We start from the raw sequence: 13,300 nt of genomic DNA, 5'->3' as shown, positions 1-13,300 counted from the left end.
TACCCAATTAATTCCATCTGAGATCTTAATCCTGAAATATCACAAAGCATCACACAGACACAGGAACTGTGTATTAACATCTTTGTGGGGGTCATTATTCTAGCTATCTCAGGGAGAAATAAAATTTATGTTAGGTCATAAGATGCTAGTAGGCTTTATAAAACAAAGGGCTTAAAATGTGTTTAAGTTTCCAGGTCCAGTTTTTCATGTGTGTCTGTACATGCTTGAACAGATGTGCCAGTGGGATATGTAAGGCAGGAACAGAAGAGCAGTGTAAACATATGTCATCTAGATAAATGAGCCCTTAGCAGTCATGCTCTACACAGCCATGATCCACATAGCCATAGGAGATGAACTTCCCCAAAGCAGATCCACATTACAGAAACTTGTAGTATTAATATTTTAAAATACTACATTTTGGAGTAGGCCATCAATTACCTTTGGGGTTATTCTGTTATACAGTGTTGCAAAATGCATGGAACATTTAAAAATACATACTCAATATTGATACTAAATGACATTTTCCAGATAAAGAATTAAAAAAAGAAAACCTATGATATACTATCCCAGAAAATTGAAAATGGACAGTTTAGTAGCCACCAAAACCTCTCTCTAAACATCTGTCCATCCATCACTCTCTTTCTCCTGCTCCACCTGTGTACCTACATATATTCATCTTAATTTTAATGTTTTCCTCTCTTTGGAATAAAGGGCAAGTTTCCTTATGAAAGAGGGATGACAAGCTAACAATTTTTTTTCTGCTATACCTTACTTTTATCTTAAGATTTTTCTTTTCTCTACTGACTAAGTTTTCTTCAAAGATCATCTAGGTTTGAAAGCTCTCCCATATACTATTCAATGTTATGCTTTATGCATTGTAAAGCCTTAAGAATATTGCTGAGTGAGGAACCATAATGTGAACTGAGTCTTTCCCAATAGTGTATTCCTAATTCTGGAACTGAACAATGTGGTGATTTCAGTGTACTAAAAGCTACATGAACACTGGAAAGATGATATGCAGAAAATATTGCCTTATCCATTATTTTAGCAATATTATTGCTGTCATAAAGTCATGCTGTGCTGTATCTTTGTGGAGAGCTGGCCTTGCTAATTTAAAATGGCATGCAGATTGACTTGGGAGGGTAGTAGCTACAAAGTTGATTCATTTATATATTAACTCTCACCTGCCTGTATGAAAACTTTCCATGAAATGGTAACAGATTAATCAGTAATGTTTTATACAAGTTAATATAAAAAAAATAGAAGAATTGGATTTTAAAACTCTCAGACCTACTTAGTATGCCATACAGTAGCTTAGCACACAGTGCATTAAAAACACATATTTGTCAAAGTTAAATGTTTTAAAGGCAAGGGCAACATTCTTGATAATACATTCAACTAGAATAGAAAACAAAGAGACATGTACTTTTTAAATTGGTAAATTTTGACCATTTAATTATAATAACTCTTCCTAATATAATAACTCTTCCTAATATAATAACTCTTCCTAATAGACTACATCTAAGTAGGTGAAATGAGTTTTAATAAAACAAGTTTTATGTTCACTGGTATTATTTTAATGGCTATTTCAGTAGTCTGAATTATTGCAAAGTAAAACACTTTATATTGTTTTAATAAGAACAAGTTTGTTTTTCTCACTCATATTACTATATTAACTGCCTATATTACTATTTTGAAACATAACTTAGTATTTGAGGATGAAATTGTTAGAATATTAAACAGTAAACTAAATGATATGGGAGTATAAGTGAGTATGTTATAAAATGGGTAAATTTTCATGGCTGTATCGTCATGAAACATTGTGACCAAAAGCAACATGGGGAGGAAAAACCTTTATTTCAGCTTCCAGTTCCACCCCATAATATATCACTCATGGAAGTCGGGGCATGAATACAAACTAGACAGGAACCTGAAAGCAGGAGCTGATACAGGGACCATGGAGGGCTGTTGTTTACTGGCTTGCTCATTATGACTTGATCAGCCTAATTTTTTATAGAACCCTCTTAAGCCCAGGGGTGGCACCTTCCACAGTAAGGTGTCCAACACATTAATCACTAGGGAAGAAAATGACCTATAGCCAATTTTATGGAGGCATTTTCTCAATTGGAGTATCCTCCTCTCAGATGACTCTAGCGTGACATAAAACTGGCCAGTAAACTGGCAAAAACATGGTGGGTACAAAGCTATTTTCTGTAAAGTTGCAATGTATTCTAAAACTAAAATTAAAAATATTAATAATAAATAGTAAAAAATGTGTCATTTATACTTTGGTATCATTACCACTATTCAAATTACTAATTACTAAAAGGAGCCTCCCACAGAAGGCCTCTGAAAGGCTCTGCCCTGCAGACTATGAAAACAGATGTTAAGACCTATGGCCAAACTTCGGGCAGAATGCAGGGAATCTTATGAAAGAAGTGGGAAATAGTAAGATCTGGAGGGGACAGGAGCTCCACAAGGAGAACAACAGAACAAAAACTTTGAACCCCGGGGTCTTTCCTGAGACTCATACTCCAACCAAGGACTATTCATGGAGATAACCTAGAACCCCTGCACAGATGTAGCTCATGGCAGTTCAGTGTCCAAGTGGGTTCCATAGTAGTGGGAACAGGGACTGCTTCTGACATGAACTGATTGGCCTGCTTTTTTATCACCTCCCCCTGATGGGGGAGCAGCCTTGCCAGGCCACAGAGGAAGACAATGCAGCTATTCCTGATAAGACCTGGCAGATTAGGATCATAAGGAAGAAAAATAAACCCTCCCCTACCAGTGGACTTGGGGAGGGGCATGAGTGGAGAAGGGGAAGGAAAGGAGGGTTTGGGAGGGGAGGAGGGAGGGAACTAGAGGGGGGATACAAAGTAAATAAAGTGTATTTAAAAATAAAATTAAATTACAATTTAAAAAAATATAGTAAATACAAACAGCGGATTAAACTTTATTTGAAATAGATTGTAGCCTTTTAAATGATTTATTAAAAGATTTATAGTAGATCCGGATGTTTTTTTGAATATTGATATTATTTTGAAGAATAAGGCAAAATTTTTAGACTATAAGGGAACAGGTTAGGTAGAAGGTCTTCTCTGTGTAGAGACATAACTTAGTACATTATGGGTGGCTTTTCAATTTATACTACACATTTCCTTCATGAACAATGGAACAAATAGTTGTTGTCTATTCATGAGACTCAATCAGCATGAAAATGCTTCCCTGTTTGTAATCTTTGTAAACCTTCAAGGAAAGAAATTGGCCAGGCCCCTGCCAGAGGAGCTCCAGCAGCAAGGCTTCTCCCTCCAGACCTCTTTAACTGTCAGAACAGCATTTCCAGCCCCTGTAACTGTCACAAAGGACATCACCAGCCTGTCAATAAAACCTTTTGAGATTATGCCAATTTTAGGTAAGAAATCTGAAAAAAAAAAAAAAAGCCACCAAATCCTGAGATTCCCACAGAAACCTAAAAATCCATGAAAAGGAAAACCTATCAACCACTGAGCTTCCCCATGCTCAGCATTTGAAATTCGACCAATCCTCTACTCAGTCCTTAATGACCTCTCCCAGGAGCAAGAGCAGCTAACCATGGATCAATCCCTTCACACCCTGGACCCTCCCAATCTCTTTTATGAGATTTGCTGCCTGGTGTGACTTTCTCATCAGAAGAAGCCAAGAAGCAATGAAGAGAAGTAGGGAAGAAGCAAAGAAGCAGAGCAGGGCTGAGGCTCCTGAGATCCTGAGCTCAGCTGGGAACTATAATACCTGTACTGAGAAGGACTGCTCTTGGAGCTGTGTGGCTCCTGGACTCCCATGTCTCAGGATGCCCTTCCATTGTGATACGTTCTCCCCTCAGAGCTGTGTCAGGGATTGGGTTTTCCCGTGGGTTGGGACTCAAGTAGGGCCAGTGTTTGGTTGCACATTCCCTCAATATTTGCTCCACCTTTGTCCCTGCACACATAGTAGACAGGACAGACTTAGAGTGGAATGTTTTATGGGTGGCTTAGTGTCCTTATTCTTCCACCGGAAGTCTTGTGAAAGAAAGTCTGTCTAGTTGATAGGCTGCAAATGGCTTCCATTTCTTCAATTTTGAGCAATTGTTTTAATTCCTAATAAATACACCATAACGCTTTCTTTTTTAGTAGGACAAAACAGGAGAGGGAAATAAATGAATGCCTTCACCACTTTTGGTTCCATTCTAAGAAGTCCAAATAAACAACAATTTCTTAGTTCCTTTGTAGCAGCTGTTTTCAATTGAAAATATACAAAATACACCATTACCATAGAAATAATATTGCGTAGTGTGTTCTGATATTTAGCAATATAGTCCTTCCAAAATTTTGGAAGTACTTCCACTTAATAATTCTTCTGAATAAAATAAATTGACAGCATTTATTCACCACTTTTTAAAATAATGCTGGGCCACTCATTAGGGGGGAAAACTAAAATAAGAAGACAACCCTAAAATTTGAGTCAAACTTGGATTTAAATGATGCATAAGAAAAAAAAATCACTTTCCAAAGACCTGTGCCATATATTTCTTTTAGAGATAGCAACTCATGAACTTTATAATACAATGGCAATAATATTGCCTTTGAGTTATCTCATTAATAATTTACATTTGGTACCATAGTAGTTGAGCAAACAGAACCTGGTACCAGGGGCACTCCTTTCTTTTATCGCTTATAATATTTTCCCATAATTTAATGAGAAACATTTCAAAAGTGACATTTTTATCTTTTAATATTAAATGAATTTGCAATGCTACAAGCTATAATAAAATGAAAGAAACCATTAGCAGAAAGCAAAAGTTAATAAAGACACATAGTCTCAGAGTTTCAAGGATTGAAAAAAAAAACCAAATCACAAAAGTATTTTCTTTCTTGCTTAGTTCAATTTGTCAGTTTGTTCTCACTTATTCTGGACTTACAACTAACATAATACAATATGGATAAAATGAAAAATACATAATACTGAAAGAAAATACACATAATTAAAATCCCTAGGAAACAACAAAACAATTAATAGGGCATATTTTAGTAAGCAACTCTATGGCTTACATACATAAGTCTATTAGGTAATATAACTTTTACTTTTATAATTGGAATGAAATATTCTGCTTAGCATACTATTGACATTCATATTTGATAGAGGCTACTACATTTTATCTTAAGAAAATTTCATCCAGATGCTGAGAACTGAATAACATTTGAAACTATTAAGGCTATGAATCTTTTTCAAGGCACTTAACCCATCAGAACTTCAGTTTATTCATCATAATAGACAGATTGTAACAGAATCATAGAAACAGTCATGTTTCTCAGAGTGAATGTTCTGGGAGCATCTCTGGGAATACTGAGGATACTGAGAAGCTATGCGCAGCTAAATGCCACAATATCAATCTGTACAGTAAAGTATAGTCCATATATCATGTTATAAATAGAACCAAATATTTGTCTTCTCTTGGTCTCTTTCTCTCTGTCTCTGTCTGTCTGTTTGTCACCTCTCTCTCTCTCTCAAGACAAGGTCTCTCTACATAGCTCTAGTTGTGCTGCTACACACTATGTAGATCAGCCTGGACTTGAAATCAGAGAGATCATCCTGCCCCTATCCACTGAGTGCTGTGTGTGTGTGCTGCCATTCCTGGTCAGGATTCTTAGTTTGACTGCCTTTTGAGTTTCCTAACTCAAACTGTGCAGAATAAAGGGTGAGAGAAAAGAGACTAATTTTGGGTAAAATCAATGCAAAATATTTGATGGAAAAGGAAGTGGAGATGGGACTTGAAGGAAAGCAGAATATGTAAAGGTGAAGGTGAGATAAATAAGGACTATATTTTAAGAACATCCTTACAAGTGACACTAATGACAGCTCATGATATCATTTTATTGTATAAGTTATACTGTCATGAAAACTGATTTATGTATATGTATATATATGAAGGATGTAGGCCTTAGATAAGATATGCTATAGTATGTTCATGGGTGTTTTTTTTCCTATTATGTTGAAATACTATTGTTCATTTTTTAATGTTTTTCCTGATGATCAAAAAAGACTCTAATAAGTGAGGAAATGGAATTGTCTGCAGAGAAATAGGTCAGTATTTACATAATGACAGGCAATTAAGTATAAAAAAGTTTTTGTTATATAAAATGAATTAAAATCAATGTAGATACAATAAGCTACTCAAATATGTATATGTGCCTCTTTAGATTAAACTCCTATGGAAAAACAACTCAATAGATTTCAGGTGTTTCCTTTGAACAGTACAATCCCTTCCTGAATGGCAATCACACAGTCACTTAGTTGAACAGGAAATAATGCTAACAAAATGATTAATGATCTCAATTAACAACTCCAGAATAAAAGAAAATAATACAGCTGAATAAGGAAAAGGTCATGTGCCATGGATATTGCACAGCACTGGTATTAAGCAAAGTGCTTCACAGAAGCTAAAACATCTTCATCAGAAGTAATAGGTTACATGGCAAGAAATGTAGCTAAGAAGCATCTACCAGTGATTGAAATCTAAGACAACTCCAATTAATGAGAGACAAATAAATCTTTATAAAAATAAAAATTAAGTGTCAATACTGCATTTTTTGATAATGAACACTTATGAAGTTTAACATGAAGGGATGGTAAAACCAAATTTCATTGAGAGAAAATACTTGATTTTACTGCTACCCTTCATGTAGGCTTTCAATATGTTAACAAAATTAAAACTAAGTACGATTTCTGCAGCACATACAGTAAAATTGTAATGATACAGAGATTAGCATTGCCCTGTGCAAAGCTGACACAAAAATTGATGAAGTGTTCTGTTTTTTAATCCATATTTATTACTCTACAAAAAAAATAAACTCCAAGTGGATCAAACACACCACCACCAACAACAACAAAAAGATACGTGGAAGGTGATTAAGAAATAAATGTTAGTAGTAAACATAGGTTCTAGAAATGGTATAATTACCATTTTCTCCTTTTAATTATTGAAAAGTTCCATTTAAGGTCCTAAATTTGCCAGACTAATCCAAATTTACTGGTGAGAGTTATTCTTGAATTCCCTTTAATTTGTTTAGTTACTGAAACTTTTTGAAGCTTCTAATTAAGAGACATAGAGTCTCAAAGGCATAATGTTTTTCCTAAATTGTTTTAACTTCAGGTTATTCCATTGGCTATCTGAAGAATTACAAGTTTATTTGCTTTCCTTAGAGTCATAGCACCTGGTTTTGTGTTATGTATGTGATACTCAATAAATAATTTGAAGTACTGGATATTTCTAAAGAAGGTTATAAAATGAATCATTTAGGAGGAAGGTATTTCAATTTCCAAGGAAACCTTATTTCTTCTGTAATGACAGAGAATATAGAATTAAAAAGACTGTTCCAAAATACAACTGCTAAACCTTTAGTTTTAAGCTCCTGACTCCACCGATTTTCAGGGTTCCCCACTGCTTTACAGTTCCTCAAAAATTAGGTCACCTGGCCTGATGACAACATGATGTCCACAAATGTCATCTGAATAGCTAGGCAGTGAAGATTAAGTCTGAAGATAACCAGAGTCTTTCTTTACACATTCCCCCTTAATAAAGCATTTTTGTGGTCCCAAGAAATACAGATGTCAGAGTTCTCTGAGAGAAGTTCTTTCGGTATTTAATGATTATTGGCAAGAGATTTAATGCTGATTCAAGCCTAGAAAGGGTTATTCAATGGTGTTTAATGAAGGTATATTTGGAGGACAGTCCATAACATTCATCTTCACATTCTTGCATGTCAGTAGGGTGGGTCAGCTTTTTGGTTAAGAATATTTTGTGGTTAATCTTCTCTTATCTAGGCAATGTTATGTTTATAGCTTTCAGTACACCAAATGACATGCTTATTTTTGCCTATGTATGGTTATATAGAAGTGATTATTTTAAAAGCCTGTCTAAGGAATCTTCAAACTGTGCTTGTGCAGGTGTCCTGACAAAAAAGTTGACATGGTTTAGCCAGGCTATAGGATGGACATTGCTATGTTATATCAGTTGTTCTATGATTATGCTATACAATTTCAATGTACTGGCAGTAAAGTACAATGGATCATAAGTAAATCACATTGGGTTTTAAAATTTAACCAGTAATCATGTAACTGACCATAGATATGCCTCAATCTTCCAAAATAAAATGTCTATTCAAGATCTATATAAATGGTCTTAATTTGGAAACTTTTTAAAAAGGCTAGTCCTGTAAAGGGACAAGAAACACAATTTCTTAATTAAAGAAATAAAGTACCTTTCTACCCATTCTTTCTGCATTGGATCGAGCTACTGCTATAAATGCTCTTGGTTTCTTTACTTTTAGGGTAGCTTCCATGTTGTTAGCCACAAAAATTTATGTTTTAGTTGAAGTAATACCAAGACACAGAGTACTGCACAAAATGAATAAATGTCATCATACCAATTTTAAAAGATGTATTTCAATAAATAAGTCAAAATTTGCTCTTGAAATACTTCAGAATCAACACTTGAGCTAAAATATTTGGTATAAAGTAATTAATCTGCAATATTAACTTTCTTAGTAATGAGATAGGCAATGCCTCATATAAAAAGCATTAAAACAACAAAGTAAGGGGCAGTCTAAGATGGTGGCCACCAGCTTGTACTGTATTTGAGGAGCATAGGATCTGAAACTCCGAAATTGTTGAATGGAGGGGCAACTGAAGCCAGAACATTGACAGTGAGGCTTCCTGGGCGAGAGGGGACAATCTGTGAGCTGGGACAGTTTGGAGCCAGGTTACCCATGGACATCTCCAGGGACTGAGAGTGATGAATATTCACACACACACACACACACACACACACACACACACACACACACACGTACATCCCCTTGCCCCAAGCACTGGCCTTCCTGCTCAGTGGAGGCAGCAGTAGTTGCCCCTAGCATGAGCCTCCAAGCTTGCTGACTGAGACAACAGAGGTCAGCCTCCTAGGTCTGTAGATGCAGATGCAGCAGCTAGCCTAATCAGGAGCCTCCTTATTCAATGACTGAGAGGGCAGAGGCTGCATCAGTATGGGTGCTCTCAGGTCTGCAGCTGCAGGGTGGGGAGGCTGCGGCTAGTTCAAACAGGACCCTCTGTGGTGAGTGACTAGAAGAGCAGGGACAGCTGCCTCAAGTATGGGTCTCCCTGCCCAGCTGCAAACAGACAGTTGCGCTGACATATCTTACATTCTCATTTGCTCCTGGGGGCCCAAATATGAGAGTAGAGAACAGGGGGAACCACTCAGCTTTCCAGTGAGCATGCCTTCAAGGGAGTGCAGGGAGATCCCAGATCCAGGGTTCCTCTACGCTAGCAGCATCAGTTCTCTAACACACATAACCCTACCAGGGGAAACATAGGCATCTTTGAGGGAGTGTTCTCAACACTGGAACCCCAGTTCTCTGGGTCTACAAGTGGAGTCCAGGCAAATAATTTCTGGATCTCAGACAGATCTGAATACCAGGAGGACATTATGACAGGCCTACAGGACACTGAGGTACTCAGGGCACCTGTACATGACCAGTGCACCCACAAACAATGCCAGCAATCCATACTGCACTTAAGCTCCACCCTTCTAGGAATCTACATGCTCTAGTACCCTGTCCTTCAAGGCACATGCACTTCCATGCACACACCTGTGCTTCCATTCACTAGCATGCTACGTTCCTCCCTTAGCTACAGCTGAAACATTAACACTCACACTTGAACCAGTGAACCTCTCTCATCTTCCTGAAGAATACTCCAGACACCAAAGATAGACAGACCCAGTCTGAAGTACAGACTCCAGGAACAAACAGCAAAGGTTACAGATAAACAGATAGTTATAGGTAGGCATGAAAACACATCCAACAAAAATCAGGACATCATGGCTTTATTAGCAACCCCCCAAAAATCAACGGATATGATAATTCATCAAAAATAAAGGAAAATTATTTCAAATCTATGCTTATCCAGTTATTAGAGGCACATAAATAGGAAAGGAACAAACTCTCAAAGAAGGTTGAAGAGCCTTGCCAGGCCGCAGAGGAGGACAATGCAGCTAGTCCTGATGAGAGCTGATAGGCTAGGGTCAGAGGAAAGAGGAGGAAGACCTCCCATATCAGTAGACTTGGAGAGGGGCATGGAAGGAGATAAGGAAGAAAGGGTCGGATTGGGAGGGAATGAGGGAGTGGGCTACAGCTGGGATACAAAATGAATAAACTGTAATTAATTTAAAAAATTAAATGAAATGAAGACAATGAACAAAACAACATAGTATAATACTACTTGATTGGATGATTTTTTTTAAGTCTTTAAATTAGCTGTCAATGGACAGGACTCAATTTAATACTCCAGGTCCACATATAAGAGTCCACATATACAAGCACTACTTAAAGAACTTGCTTACTTTGATTTAGGTCAGTTTACCCATAAGCTTTTTAATTTTAGAGCTTCTTATTTCATTTTTGTTGGATTCTTTTTACAAAAGTACCCGGCCAAATCTTTAATAGTTCTTCACAAAGGGAGGTTTCACTCCTTGACCTTCACACTCATGACCCATAATGTAATGTGCTTTCACAGTCTGAGTCATTTCTAGATAACACCCTTCATGTGAAATTCTGGAAAGTGATTTTTTTTAACTTGTTTGTGTTTTCTTGGCTCTTTTCTACAGCTTTCTTCTGAAGTACTTTTGTTGCCTTTTATACTTGTGAAATTTGAAATAATTTTAATTACATGCCTGTTCCAGTCAAAAACAACTGGCATATTTGCATTTTCTCTACTGTATGACACAAACAGGTTGTAGATAGTACTAATATAAGTATCTTATGGCTTGTTTGTTTCTTGCAAATTCAGGTCAAAAGTTGACATAATTAGTCACATGGAGTGAGTGTTGTGCAGAAGGGATGCTAAGCACATGATAATTGTAGAACTCTTAATGGAAGATTAGTACATAAACATTTGCATTGTTAAATTGAATAAAATGGATTGTCTGATTACCTATGTCATTAGATGTTGCATATTTCACATACTAATCTCTAAGGAATAAACCAGCCATTTTTTATTTTAATTTTAATTTTTATATTAATTAGTTTATTCACTGTGTATCCACTCTCTCTCCCTCATCTCCTCCCATGCCCTTCTCCAAGTCCACTGATATGAGAGGTCCTCCTCCCCCTCTATCTGACCCTAGCCAATCAGGTGTCATTAGGACTAGCTTCGTTGTCTTAGAAAACACAGGATATAGATAGTTTCACAACAAAAAAATTAAAAGATAACAAGCATAGAAACACAGTAACTTCCCAACTCCACAATAAAAGGAACTGACATTCATTGGTCACTATTAACTATCAACATCAATGGAATCAACTCTCCAATAAAAAGACACAGACTTACAGAATGGTTGCAGAAACAGGATTTAACATTCTGCTGCATCCAAAAACCACACCTCTGCAACAGAGATACATACTACCTCATAGTAGAGGGCTGGTAAAATGTTTTTCAAGCAAATAGACTCAGAAAACAAGCTGGGGTAGCTATCCTAATATCTAATAAAATAGACTTTCAAACAAAATTAATCAGTCGTTTTATTTTGATGGATGCTTCTAGGTTACAGTGTAACTTAAGAGTTTAGGGTCGACAATGTTATCATAATCAGAGTGGTCCTTATAATAAATACATAATTGTTATTTGTAAGTTAGTGTTTTTTTAAACAATTCATTGAAATTATCTCTCACAAAGCAAAAAGTAGATTAATAGTCTGACCTTGATTATTTCCTGAAAATACTACACATTTACATGTCTGCCTTGGCTTGATACAGGTGGAAAGTTTCTTCACTCCTTTGATTTGGGACTGGTAAAAATTGTCTATAGTATATAAACAAACACAACAAAAGCAGAGAGTTTGAATGTGTTCCTGTGTTTGCCAAAAGAAGATCACACTCTGAATGACTACTATCCAAGCTTTCATGATTTTTACTAAATCTGTATTGTAGACCCAAGCTAAATCTGCATGCAGACATTTAGTACAGCCAGAATACCCAGCGAAGCCTCACTAAACACTACCAAGGTGCACACCCGCAGCTCTAAATTTAATTTTTAATTACGTATCATCCATATAAATCAGCCAATACATAATATAAATTTAAATGTGTTTCTGAGGCAGTGCAACAGAGAAAATTCTACAGAATTTACACCAATCAAGCAGAAAATATTCTCATACCAAAGTTGGTATTTATGCCAGGTATCAGGATCAGGTCTCTATAATACACTTGGGGCAAAGTCTATAAATAAAGAAGCATAAAAGCAAAAATAGTAGTCAAATTTAATTCCTTAGGTGATAGTTTCACATTTTCAAGAAAACTTTAACCTATAATCTCTGAAAACTGCCTGCTGTGATAATCTAATGACTGAAATCACTGGTTTTTCAGAGTAGTTGAAAAATACTAAGTCGAAGTTTAAAACAAAATTGGTTCTTCAAGCAAACCTTGTTCAGACACAGAAAGACTTCTTTGTATATAAAGAAAGAAGAATATTTATGGTTGTGAGGCTAGCCTTTTTAACGGCTGAGCCATGTAAACTGGTACAAACACTTTGGAAGTCAATCTGGTGCTTTCTCAGATAATTAGGAATAGTGCTTCCCCAATATCCAGCTATACCACTCCTAGGCATATATCCAAAAGAAGCTAAAGTACACAACAAGGACATTTGCTCAACCATGTTTGTAGCAGCTTTATTTGTAACAGCCAGAAGCTGGAAACAACCCAGATGTCACTCAACAGAGGAACGGATACAGAAATTGTGGTATTTTTACACAATGGAATACTACTCAGCAATCAAAAACGAGGAAATCATGAAATTTGCAGGCAACTGGTGGGATCTAGAAAGGATCATTCTGAGTGAGGTATCCCAGAAGGAGAAAGACACACATGGTATATACTCAGTTATATAGACCTAAAAGATATGATAAACATAATGACATCTATACACCTAAAAAAGATGAACAGGAAAGAGGACCAGGGTTTAGATGATCAATCCTCACTTAGAAAGACAAACGTGATGTGCATTGGACGTAGGAGAAAACAAGTAACAGGACAGGAGCTTACTGCAGAGGGCTCCTGAAAGACACTACTTAGTATTATATGGAAGCAGATACTAAGACTCATAACCAAACATTTGACAGAGTGCAGGCAATCATATGAAAGAAGGGGGAGATAGTATGACGTGAAGAGGATAGGAGGTCCACAAGGACCAAATATATCTGGGCACAGGTTTTTTTTTTTTTTTTTTTTTTTTTTTT

The 13,300-nt window shown here is 36.4% G+C and overlaps 1 protein-coding gene and 1 non-coding gene across 4 annotated transcripts in view; one reads left to right on the top strand and one right to left on the bottom strand.

The window, feature by feature from the left end:
* Dmd (dystrophin) overlaps nucleotides 1-13,300 on the bottom strand; it is a 1,523,318-nt gene that overhangs the window by 662,077 nt on the left and 847,941 nt on the right. The gene's annotated exons all lie outside the window — the stretch shown is intronic.
* Nucleotides 6,733-6,834, top strand: LOC129677266 (U6 spliceosomal RNA). The gene has a single exon (XR_008720191.1). It is a non-coding gene; the product is annotated as a U6 spliceosomal RNA (small nuclear RNA).

Source organism: Psammomys obesus, unplaced genomic scaffold, assembly GCF_907164565.1.
Source record: "Psammomys obesus unplaced genomic scaffold, mPsaObe1.curated_primary_1811, whole genome shotgun sequence".
In the NCBI taxonomy this organism is placed as follows: Eukaryota; Metazoa; Chordata; class Mammalia; order Rodentia; family Muridae; genus Psammomys; species Psammomys obesus.
The sequence above is the reverse complement of the archived record's forward strand: the minus strand, read 5'-3'. Positions and strand labels throughout refer to the sequence as shown.